Here is a 13,025-nt window from a genome sequence, read left to right as displayed (position 1 = left end):
GTGTGAATAAAAAGATTCAGGCTGCATGAAATTGCTATCAAATGTTTTACATTCCATAGTTTGGCTTTCATTATCACCCTGAAATAATTTTTCAGAACTTGGGTCATAATATATTGTAGATCCTTTAATTACAAACTAATTGTATAGTAACTATAAAACCTATCTGATGCAAAACTGATCTAGTTAAACATGAAGACTTTGAGCCTTCTTCAAATCTCAGTCACGCGCTATTGAGTGAGTCTGTTGAAAATGAAACGTTGCCTTACTGGGCTGGAAATCTGATGTCAGATTGTGTTTTTTTGTTGTGTTTTTGGGGTGTTTCTCCACTTGGGGTTTGCATTACAAAACTGTACAGTAAAATGTACAATACTTTAAAGGTGAGAGAAAAAAGTTGATTATTGTGATTTATGATGTACTATCCTGTTGGTCTTTGATGTCTTCACCTCTTTCAGATTGAAATTCTTGAAATTTCTCAGCACCCAGAAGAATATTGAAAATGTTATCTGAATCAGATCCAAGTACTAATAATAGTCAAGATTGCAAGCACAGCCTCCTCATACTGCATAGATTCATATCCCCTTGAAAAAATAATTAGTTAAAGGGAAGTTTGTTCATTAAAATAATGTTTGCCATTTTATATTCAAGTCTTAACTTAACCATTACTACAGAGTATCTATCACTGACCCCTTAATATAGATTCTGTAGTTAAAATTAATTTGAGAGTTGCATGGGATTTATTATGTCCTGGTAACTTTAGCTCTGTTTGATGAATCTGCTTGAAATTATGCAGACGATTGCTGTATCCAGTTTGTTTCCTTAATTCCAAGATTAATGCTGATCGGTCGAGAGGGGTGCAGTACATTTTCTCATGGTCCCAAAGCAGGCAGAATTTACTTGGTCTCCATTGTGACTATTGAGTCCGTTTACTACTGGTACCATGGGCCACAATACTATTGACCTCCACTCAGAGAGTAGTTTTGGCCTCGACCTCCATGTTAATTACTTTGAGTAGAATCTTTTATTTTCTAGAGGTTCTGTGCTTAAGAAAAATGATTGCATTTTTTAACCTGAAGCATACAAAAAAGTGATGGATTGTATGCTTGAATTAATCTCAGCCACTGTTAATTTCTCTGGCCCAATCCAAATTTTGCACACCATGCCACCTTAGTTTGGTTCCAGCTATATGCAAATCAGGCTTGATTGATGCAAATCAGTCTCCAATCCAATCAGTCCAGCCCAATCTGGAAAATCAGATCCTCCCTGAATCAGCGCAGTAGCAATATATGACCAGTTTTGCCCTAACTAGGGCTCAACAGCCAGGTATAACTTAGTTCTAGTAACAGTGTGCCCAGGTCCCTCGTCTCAAGCATCTTTAGTTGTCCTTTCCCCCACCACTCTGACCTCCGCCCTGCCTTTATACCCTCTCTTCTTTCAGTGTTCTGCTCTTCTATTAGGCCACCCTTCTCCACTTCAGCAAGCCTGTCATGCCCCAGTCATGCTGCCCCTGTTTTCCAATTTCTCTCCCGCCAATCAGCTTCTCGTCTGCCTGACCCCCATCATGCTGTCCCCATTGTCCCAGACTTGTCTCGCCATCCCCCTGATCCGCCTCTGGGCCTTTATCTCTACTTGTGGCCAACCGACTGGTTGCTTCTCTCGTTGTTCCCTTCTACCACTATTGTCCACCCTTGAGCTGCACCCTTCTCATTGTCCAGCAGGCTGATGTCAGACTGTTATCATTATCACCTTTTTCTAATTCCATCTTCCTTGTCCTCTGCCGCACTGCCATGCTTCTTTTCTGGAAACCCAGTTGGCCCCATGTATGGTCTCCCCATTATCCATTTCTTCTCCTGCAGCTGTCCTGCTTCTCTACCTGGCTGCCCTTCTTCACCTCTGGATCCCCTGCATGCTTCCATCATGCTTTCCCCATTGTCTTCTTTACCGCAGTCCTTCTACTTCCTCACTGGGCTGTCTTTCTGTGCTTATGAGTGTGAAATGGACACCTATCATGCTGCCTCTGTTGCCTCCTCTTTTCCTGCTGTCTCCTGTTCCTCCACCGGGCCACGTTTCTTCACCTCTCGGAAGGTGCTGACCTGATCACAATGTTACCGGGGTGTGTCTGTATGAGTGCAGGGTGAGTGTTGTACCTATGTGCGTGCAGGGACTGAATGTCAGTAAGTGATGTGTGGGGGTGCAGTTAGTCTCTGTTCAGGAGGCCTAGGGAGAGGCAGGGGCTACTGGGCTACAACCGCAGCAGTTGAGGCCATTTGCCAGTGCTGTCTAGTGCTGGTCTTACTATGACTTTGCAAACTAGGCCAAGTTCAATCCTTCCCACACGTGACTCTCCATGCTAGTGAGGCGAGTAGTCACAGGCTTCTCAATACCACAACCCCAGCAGCACAATAAGGTCCGAGTCCCAGATAGTGTTTCTCTTTGTAAAAAACCAAGTACTTTATTACAGAGAAAACACAGAATTCCACTATACACTCAATAATGCACAAATACCCAATTCACAGGTGTGGGTCTGTGTGCTTTGAGTGGCCCTGCCATCTAATCCAATTATGCTCTCACCTTTCCCTTCATGGGTTCCCCCTTCGCTGGGTCTCATGCCCCCTCAGGTTCAGAGTTTGAGGTACAGTCTGTAGGTGCAACTTGTGGTACATCCACTTGGTCTTAGCACTAAGTCTCTCTAGCATAGGCTTGCTCAGTCTCTCACACAGTTCATGTAGCATCATTTGTCCCCCTGTGACATCTGAATCTCACCTGTTGCTGGACACTTCCAGGTGGCACTTGGCAGGCTTCTTGAGAGCTGCATGGCAGCCCTCCATGTAGCACGTCACTCAGAGGGTCGCAGCAGGAGCAGAGGCTTCTATGGGTATCTCTCTTCTAGTTGTCTCTGAGTTGTGGCTCACTCTGATGCTTGGGTGGGTACTTTACTCACAGTGCAGCTCACTCCGACACTACAATGAGTACTTGGTGCTTCTTCTTCAGCGCAGTGGCCATCCACCCATGGGTGCTGGATCTTCAGTGCGGCAGTTGTCAGATGCCATTTTCGACTTGTAGTGATTCGAGGCAACTACCTTGGTTTTTCACAAAGGAGCACACAGGTCTTCAACAGGCGCTTATCTCAGCTTCACTCTGGCCTACTACTTGGCTGGGTGCTTCAGATGCCTTGGTTGCAACAATGGAATAAGTCGTGAAGGTCACATGGCCCGGTCGTACCATGATTCCTTTTGTGCCCTTGCTTATCGAGCCTGTTGGATGGGCCCTACACCAGGGTAAATTATGACAGTCCCTTTATGAGCTTCTCTTCCTGCAATGCTGGTTCTTCCTTTCTTACAGGCATGATGTCTTGACACCCAGGACAGTCCAGTGACTCCTCCTTCAGATCGGACTTAATGTTCCCTTCTCTTTGGGGAGTTGGCTGTCAGTGCTACACTAACCCTTACCTACGTAGTAGTCCCGGAGTACATGTGGAGTACACCCTGCTTGGTAAAAGAGACTACGAATGACTATAGGTCTTGGGCTTCCATCCTTATATCGATGCTGCATACAAAGGATGGGTATGCCAGGTCTGCTTCCTTATAACCGGTTTAGGTCTGTTCCCCTTTTATGTGTCTTGGCCAGGCCAACTTGCAGACCTGGCCTTTGTCGGCAATGCTGTTCTGTCCAGCAGGACTGTCTCCAGGTAGAGTGCCACCTGCAAAAGTATGAAGATGTGTGAGCAGGCTGCACCCAACTACTTATTACCCCTTCTTACAGAGATCAGGAAGAGAGATCACAATCTGTGCTCCTTTACAGGACTCCTTTCCCTTACATCAGATACTGCAGGCCTCACTCCACACCTTTTGACATCTACCTAACATTAGCTACAGTCAGTCATTTACAGCTCAATGTATCAGTAAAAGCTCTGGCTCGTCTAAAGAAAGTCCCTCTCCTCCTTCCTCAGATGCCTAATGGCATCATAATATTTTTTTAAGTTGCTCCAAGTGTCTGTAAACAATTTTTATTGTTGTCCTTGCGTTTGCAGAGTACAAAACATTTACGTTTTACATCTGTTGGCCTTTGGTAAAGCCTTTCTTTTTTCTCTGCAAACATTGGGAAGGAAAAAAAATGTAGTTGGTGTGGATTTCCTAGTCACATTCTGCCTTGTCAGTAGAGGAGTGAGCCCTTAGGGCTTTCAGACTCCTTACCATACCCAGTGGCAGGGTGGGTGTATTTAATGTCTCTGTGTTGGCAGTGGTAGGGGCTGGAAGTAGGTTTGCCCCTCTCCCCGCATTGCCAAACGGTGAGCGCTGGAGTGCCTATATTGTATATCCCAACTCTGTTTTCATTTGCAAATGGCAGTAAGTCAGCTATCTGATAGCGACTTCTAGCTGCAAATTCCTTACTTTAGAATGAACCCCTAAGCGTCAGACTTGATCCAGAAATTTTTCTTGAGCAGTACCCCTGCGTGCCGGTAGGTGGTATCATTGGGTTCTGCGTGGCGTCGTCTGTGCTGGAAGTGACATCTGGTGTCTATGTAGGTGTCAGCCCAGCGTGCTGATGTCAGTTCTTTTTGGTGGGCGCCAGTCAGCTCAATTCTGGAAAGAGCTGCCCCTAGTCACGTTCAACGTTTTGTCAAACTGTTTTGATGTTTTTCCTCCAGGTGTGGCAAATTGTAATGGTTTCAGTATGAGCTATGCACCCGAAGGCCTTGAAGGACCGATCCCTCGAGCTCCTGGCGGCTCGGCACGTGATGCCATGATGATCCAGATCCTTTCGAGAGGAAGGTCCCAGGAGCGGTTGCGGAGTTCGTGAAGCTTGTCGCACTCCAAGTCGTCAGATCATTGGGGTAAGTCCCACACAAGAAGAAGTCAAAGTGTGCCTTGTCTGTCGGCCAATGAGATGAGGGAGCATCACTCGAGGCCTGGCTCCATGGTGAGCCAGCGCCTGAGTCTGCTCCGAGCCTCCCCCAGTTTCCAGGAGCCAGAGCAACCCGCTTAGTTGAGAGAGTTTTATGAGGCTATGCACCTCATATTTGGGTAGTCCATTCCCTCCGGCTTGCCTTCGGGCCCTGCTGGTTTGGGAGGGGCCCTTACTGAATCCACGCTGGTGCCTCCAGCAGCAGTTGTGCCCCAGGGATCCACAGATTGATCAGAATCTGCACCGGTCGTTCTATGTCGACTGAGGCTGATGCTCCGGGCACCGCCACTCCCATTTACATCCCGACTCTGACATGGAGCCGAATGGGTGTCGCCCGACTGGAGCAACCCATTTAGGCCGAAGCCTGACCCGTAGTCCTATGGGCTTGGGAAGTATTGGAGGGGTCGCTGAACCCTGAAGTATACCATCCTTATGATTCTGGACTGATGTGAGGATCTGGGTGTAGCTAACAGACTGGACACTTCTCCAAATACTGGTATGCTTTCCTACCCCTACCGTGGCTACCGAGGAGGTAGCTTCCGTGGCAGTCAAGACTAATGTTTTGACGGAAGTGCTTCAACCGGGAGTGTCCCCTTCCAAACCGCTTATCACATTCAACAAATCATTTACTGATGTCCTGCTTGGCACATGGTCCAAGCCCGGCACAGGGACTCCTATTAACAGGACAATTGCCTGCCACCACCATCCTGTTCCAGGGAACTCCAAATTGTTACAGAACACCCTACCCTGGAGAGCTTGGTGGTGTAAGCCTCCTCTTTGCACGTAAATCCTGGTGTATTCCCAACCGCTCTACCGGATCGGTAATCCATGAGGTTGGACGATTTAGGTAAGAAAATGTTTTCTTCCACCAGCCTGGCACTGCAATTGGTGAACACCTTAAGGCTTTTGGGCAGCTATTGCCATGCTCTGTGGGATAAAGTTGTGCAGGTGCTGCCTATGATCAGGAGTAGGCCTGGACCGTGCTGTCTCAGGCTGTTGCAATCTGATGGATGCAGCCAAGTTCACCATTAGATATGAACTAGACACCACTGACTCGACAGGCAGAGCGGTTTCGACAACAGTGGCCCTCAAACAGAGCCACACCTGGTTGAGGACTTCTGACTCTCCTGGGGCTGTTCAGTGATCACTCATGGACATGCCCTTTGATGGCTCCCGTCTCTTTTGGAGACCAGGCGGTTCCAGCGCTGGAGCACTTTAAGGACAGCAGGGCTACAGCCAGGTCCTTGGGCCTTTCCATGGCCCCTTGTCACCCTTAATCCTTACACTCATTTTGTGGTCACAGAAGGGATGTACAGCTGCGTCCTTACCCACCCAGGCACCACGGTGCGCAAGCTTTCCAGCCTCTGTGTGGTTGTGGACACGGTTCCTACCGACCCTGGGTATCCAGCGGTCGGGTCAGTTCACCAATCTCCCTTCCTCCCCCCCCCCCCCCTTCCCCCTTTAGCAGCCGCAGTTTCAAAACACTCATAGTCTGCCCATTTATCATCATGGGCACCAAGTGGGCAGTAGGATTTGCCATCACCTGCCCCACAGGTCCATAACCTCAGAAGGAAGGGTTTTTGCAGATTGTCTGAAGGGCCTATAACCATCCGTTCAAGACTACTACTCCCTCCATGCCACCTACTTATGACAGGCTGTCGGAGGACCACCTATCCCTTCTCCGCGAAGAGGTGACAGCTCTTTTACTCCAAGAAGACTTAGCAAGAGGGCCGGCACCAGAGGTAGGTCGTGGTTGCTGTTCCTGCTATTTTCTTGTGGCCGAGAAGGATGGAGGCCTTCATCCTATTCTTGACCTTTACTATCTCAATTTATTCCTCAAGAAGGATAAGTTCAAGATGCTCACTGTTGCTCAGGTCCTGTCTGTCCTGGACCCAGGAGACTGGATGGTAGCGTTGGACTTGCAGGACGCATATTACCACATTCCCGTCCTGCTTGCTCACAGGCGTTACTAGCAGTTCACGGTGGGCCTCAAGCACTCTGTTTGCTGTGCTCCCCATTTGGCCCCACCACTCCCCCCCAGGTGTTCCCCAAGGTGATGGCAGTGTTTGCCGTTCCTCTGCAGAGATCAGGGGTGCCAGTCTTCCCCTATCTCGAGGCCTGGCTGTTGAAGGCTGGCTCTCCCCAAGCTGTCATCCTCCACCTCCAGACTAAGACTCTACTGCATTCACTGGGTTACCAACGTGCTGAATTCACACCTGACTCCCTCTCAAGCACTCCCTTTCATCTGAACTGTACTGAACATGGTGTAGTTTTGGGCCTATTCTTCCGAACTGCGAGTCCAGGATATTCAGGCTATGATTCTGATGTTTCAGAATCTATCATGGGTTTTGATGAGACTGACTGAGGCTGCTGGCCTCATTGTCTCCTGCATCCTGTTTGTGACAAAATGCCCGTTATCATATGTGGCCTCTGCAGTGGGACCTGAACTTCCCATCGGTGCAGCATCAGGCAAATCTCATGGACAAGGTCCAGATCTCAGAGGGAACCGCAAAGGACCTTTGGTGGTGGCTGCTTATGAACCATGATTGGGTCAGCAGCAGACACCTCTCCCTCCCCCAACCAGATCTGACAGTAGTGACAGATTCATGTCCCTGGGATGGGACGGCCATCTAGGAAAGGTGAAGATCAGAGAACTCTGGTCTCCGGCGGAACCCAGATTCCACATCAACCTGTTGGAGCTTCGAGTGATCTGATTAGCATTGAAAGCTTTTCTATCCTCCATCCCGCGAAGGCTAGTGCAAGTGTTAACTGACAACTCTACCTACATGTGGTACTGCAACAAGCAGGGTGGGGTTGTGGACTCTTTGTCAAGAGGCTTTTCGTCTCTGGACATGGATGTTACAGCATGGCATATCCCTGGCAGGCTCTATGAACCCCAGAGCGAACGAATCCATCTACAGATGGCTTGTGGATCACTAATGGTGTCTCCATCCAGAGGTGGTACAAGGTCTCTTTCAGCAGTGTGGAGGACCTTGGTTAGATCTGTTCCCCTCTGCAGAGAATGCACAGTGGCAGCAGTTCTGCTCACTACTTTCCAAAGCAACTCGCTTGCAGAGATGCTTATCATCTCGAGTGGAGCTGTCCTGCGCCTCTGGCCTGGTTGCCCCCTCGCTCCTCTACGCTCCTGCTCCAGAGCTCCTTGCTGAGTGTGTTCTTCACCGCCGCCGATAGCAGCGCCCCAGCCGCCGCAGGGCCGCCCGCTCAGCCTGATCACGCTTCCCGCCACTTCCTGCCTGCGGCCTGCCCCCTCGCCAGGCGATTGGTGGACGCGACCCCGCCTCCCAGCTGACCTGCCCTCCCGGATCCCTTCTTATGTCGCCCCCTCAGCGACCGCGCAGCGGACGCGCGCAGCGGGAGCACCGACTGAGTGCCGAAGGTGCGCCAAAGGTAAGCCCGTCTGCGCCCGTCCGCGCCTGGACTGCGCCCAGTGCCAGGACCCCTGGCCCCCGCAGACCCCAGCCCACCCGCCGGACCTACGACGCCACCGAACTCTACGCACTCAACGCCGGAAGAATCCCGGGCTGCTACCGAGCCACCCCGAGATGCACCCACGGACCCTTCTGCTGCAACGCCTGCAAGTTCACCTGCATACGGACCTGCACCACTCCAGCAGTGCTCAAGACCTCGACGAGCAACAGCAGCAGCCACCTAAAGTGCATCCTGCTCAACACCCGCTCCGTCCACAGACACGCCGTCGAGCTCTGGAACCTGCTCGACACTACTTCACCAGACGTCGCCTTCCTCACGGAAACCTGGATGAACGCCTCTTCAGCGCCCGACATCGCCATCGCCATCCCAGACGGCTACAAGATCATCCGAAAGGACCGCATCAACCACACCGGAGGAGGCATTGCCATCGTCCACAGGAACACCATCCGCATCACGACCAACACCGACGAAACCCTCGCAACCGCCGAGCACCTGCACTTTCAGGTCCACATCAACCCCAAGACCACCCTCAGAGGCACCCTCATCTACAGACCCCCGAGACAACGCACACAATTCAGCGAAGACATCACCGACTTCATCAGCCCGCACACCCTCAGCTCCGCTGACTACATCCTCCTAGGGGACCTCAACTTCCACCTGGAGAACAACAACGACCGCAACACCACCACCCTGCTGGGCAACCTCGCCAACCTGGGACTGAAGCAGCTGGTGACCACCCCCACCCACTACGCCGGACACACACTCGACCCCGTCTTCTCATCCAGCAAGGACATCGTCTTCAGCCACGCCACCGGACTCCACTGGACGGACCACAGCTGCGTCCACTTCAGCTTCGGAAGGACCATGACCCACCACCACCAGCAACAGGTTGCACGCAGGAGCTGGAACAAGATCACAGCCGACCAGCTCACGACCTCCCTGAACATGAACCCTCCCACCAGCACAACGAACCCTAGCCAGGCGGCCACCAACCTCACGAAGTGGATCAGCGACTGCGCAGACGAGCTCGCCCCCCTGAGGACCCCGCCTAGCAGACCCGGCAGCAAGAAAGCCCCATGGTTCACCGACGAACTCAAGAGCTCCAAGAAGAACTGCCGAGCCCTCGAGAGAACCTGGCGCAGAGACCCAACACCGGACAACATGACTGCCCTCAAGCTCGCCACCCGAAAACACCACCAACTGATCCACGCCACCAACAAAACTGCATTCAAGGAACGACTGGACAACAACGCACACAACAGCAAGGAACTCTTAAACATCGTTAAAGAGCTCTCCAACCCCAACGCCGGAAACAACGACATCACCCCTTCGCAAGACCTCTGCAACTCCCTCGCCTCCTACTTCCACAACAAGATCGCGGACATACACAACAGCTTCAGCACTCAACCGACGAACGCCACGACCGAACCACCGCCCCCCACCACCCTCCGCGCCTGGACTCCGATCAGCACCGAAGACACCGTCCGCACGATGAACTCCATCCACTCCGGATCTCCGACCGACCCCTGCCCTTACCACGTCTTCAACAAAGCCGACGTTGTCATCGCACCCCACCTACGGGACATCATCAACACCTCCTTCGACACCGCCACCTTCCCGGAGAGCTGGAAGCACGCCGAACTCAGCGCCCTACTCAAGAAGCCATCGGCCGACCCGACCGACCTGACCGACCTCAAGAACTACCGCCCCATCTCGCTGCTCCCGTTTCCTGCAAAAGTCATCGAGAAGACCGTCAACAAGCAGCTGGCCGCCTTCCTCGAGATGAACGGATCCCTCGACCCCTCGCAGTCTGGCTTCCGGGCCAACCACAGCACCGAGACCGCCCTGATCGCAGCCACCGATGACATCCGAGCGCTGCTCGACAACGGAGAAACAGCGGCCCTCATCCTCCTCGACCTCTCTGCGGCCTTCGACACTGTCTGCCACCGTACCCTAGTACAACGCCTCAGCAACGTCGGAGTCCAGGAGAAGGCACTGGAGTGGATCATCTCCTTCCTCGCCGGAAGGACACAGAGAGTCCGTCTCCCTCCGTTCGGATCTGAAGCCACTGAAGTCATCTGCGGCGTCCCTCAAGGCTCCTCGCTCAGTCCAACCCTCTTCAACGTCTACATGAGCCCCCTCGCAGACATCGCACGCCAGCACAACCTCAACATCATCTCATACGCCGACGACACCCAGCTGATCCTCTCCCTCACCAACGACCCCGCCACCGCCAGAGCCAACCTTCACGAAGGGATGAAAGAGGTAGCCGAATGGATGAAGAACAGCCGCCTGAAACTGAACTCGGACAAGACGGAAGTCCTCATCCTGGGATCCTCACCCTCCGCCTGGGACGACTCCTGGTGGCCCCCCGCCCTAGGCAGCGCACCCAAACCAACAGACCACGCACGCAACCTGGGCTTCATCCTGGACTCCTCCCTCTCCATGACCAGACAAGTCAACGCCGTCTCCTCGTCGTGCTTCAACATCCTGCGCATGCTACGTAAGATCTTCCGGTGGATCCCCACCGAGACCAGGAAGACGGTCACCCAGGCCCTCGTCACCAGCCGTCTGGACTACGGCAACTCCCTCTATGCTGGAACCACCGCCAAACTCCAGAAGAGACTCCAGCGGATCCAGAACGCCTCAGCACGACTCATCCTGGACATCCCCCGTCGCAGCCACATCTCCGGACACCTGAGAGACCTGCACTGGCTCCCGGTCAACAAGAGAATCACCTTCCGTCTCCTCACCCACGCACACAAAGCCCTACACAACCAAGGCCCAGGATACCTCAACAGCCGCCTCAACTTCTACGCTCCCAAACGCCAGCTTCGATCGACCAGCCACGCCCTCGCCGCCGTCCCCCGCATCCGAAGAGCCACCACAGGGGGACGGTCCTTCTCCTACCTCGCCGCCAAGACATGGAACTCCCTCCCCACCCACCTCCGCCTGACCCAGGACCACCTCGCTTTCAGGAAGCAACTCAAGACCTGGCTGTTCGAGCAGTAGCGGACCCCCCTCCCCCAGCACCTTGAGACCCTCTGGGTGAGTAGCGCGCTATATAAATGCGATGATTGATTGATTGATTGATTGAGCTCTTATATGCCTTTCTGCACATACCACTCCTGTCCAGAGTTGTCAAGAATATCAGGAACGACAAGGCCCAAGTCACCCTTGTGGCTGCTGACTGGGCACAAATAATCTGGTATGTCGAGTGGTTGAGCATGGCAATCGGTCCTCTGATCAGGCTGCCCCTTTGTGAGGATCTTCTGTCTCAGCAGCAGGGGAGGGTTATCCACCCAAACCTGTCAATGCTTCGCCTTCTTGCATGGAGATTGAGCGGTGACAGTTGACTGCTTTCAACCTTCCTTCCGAAGTCTGTGACCTTATATTTGCAATCAGGTGTCCCTCCTCCAAAACAGTTTACGCTTGCCGTTGGGCAAAATTTGTGGCATGGTGTACAGAAAGACAAATCGATACCTTTTCTGCTGCCCTTTCTCATGTTCTCCTGTTCATCCTTTCCATTACCCAGCAGTGCTCTACTCTGGGCACTCCGAAAGGCTATCGCTCCGCTTTTTTGGCTTTTCTGCAATTGGCTATTCAGCCATCCCTCTTTAAATCCACTATTGTAAATGGGTTTCTGAAAGGTTTACGCCTGTTTCCACCATCTCCATTTATTATGCCCCAATGGGACCTTAATTTCCTTATCTGTGCTTCCTTTGACCCCTGCACAATTATCCTCTCAGACTTCTTACCATCAAGATGGCCTTCCTGGTGGCAATAACCTCGGTCCAGAGGGTCAGTGAGCTTCAGGCCTTGTCATCCAAGCCTCCTTATCTGATTATCTACCTAGCCAAACTGGTGCTTCGTATAAGAGCTTTCATTCTCCCAAAAGTGGTCTCTTCTTTTCACGTAGGCCAGTCCATCGCTCTGCCTACGTTTTGCACTCTGCCTCATCTCTCGAAGGAAGAGGGGTGACTTCACCATCTGGACCCAAAAAGAGCGCTGTTCTACCTTGATTGCACACAAGAGTTCTACGTGGACGACCAACTCTCTGTGGGTATGTTTGAGTGAAGAAACAACAAGCCATATAAAGGAGCGTCATTTCACATTGGAACATGCTTTGGGTCAAAATCTGCTACGCATTGGCAAAGGAGCAGCAATTGAAAATCTGAGTTTATACAATACAAAATTGTCTCATTATATCAACTTCCTTATGCATATATACCCTTTCTATGTAGTCATGTGTCTATGTATTTATTACTTTATTCCTACTGTAGAAGAAGAAAAAAACAGTTTGTCTGTCTCCACTGCACTATGTCTCACCCTATATCTCTCTCAATATATCCTTTACCTCCACTCTGACTCATCCCAAACCTCATTTTACTACTGTGATCTCCCCAGTCCCTTTCTAGAGATTCTTCACTCCTCCATCTCTCCTTTTTACTCATCCCAAAGCTCATCTTACTATGATCTCTCCAATAACACTTTCTTTACTCTTCCCTCTTTCCATTAACCCATTCAATCCAACTTACAGACTCACATGTCACCGCTCAAATTAACTGATATTTCCCTATACTAAACCAATACTAATTGTTTTGGGTTCCGGAGCAGCGTCCTACTCATCGAACAGCGCTTTGGCACCTCTTCAGGAGTAGTAAGCGATATAT

General features: G+C 51.5%; 1 protein-coding gene across 1 annotated transcript in view; it reads left to right on the top strand.

The window, feature by feature from the left end:
* ZNF319 (zinc finger protein 319) overlaps nt 1-13,025 on the top strand; it is a 158,370-nt gene that overhangs the window by 101,213 nt on the left and 44,132 nt on the right. The window lies entirely within an intron of this gene.

Source organism: Triturus cristatus, chromosome 12, assembly GCF_964204655.1.
Source record: "Triturus cristatus chromosome 12, aTriCri1.1, whole genome shotgun sequence".
NCBI lineage: Eukaryota > Metazoa > Chordata > Amphibia > Caudata > Salamandridae > Triturus > Triturus cristatus.
Note: the sequence above shows the minus strand (reverse complement) of the source record. Positions and strands in the feature narration are given on the sequence as shown.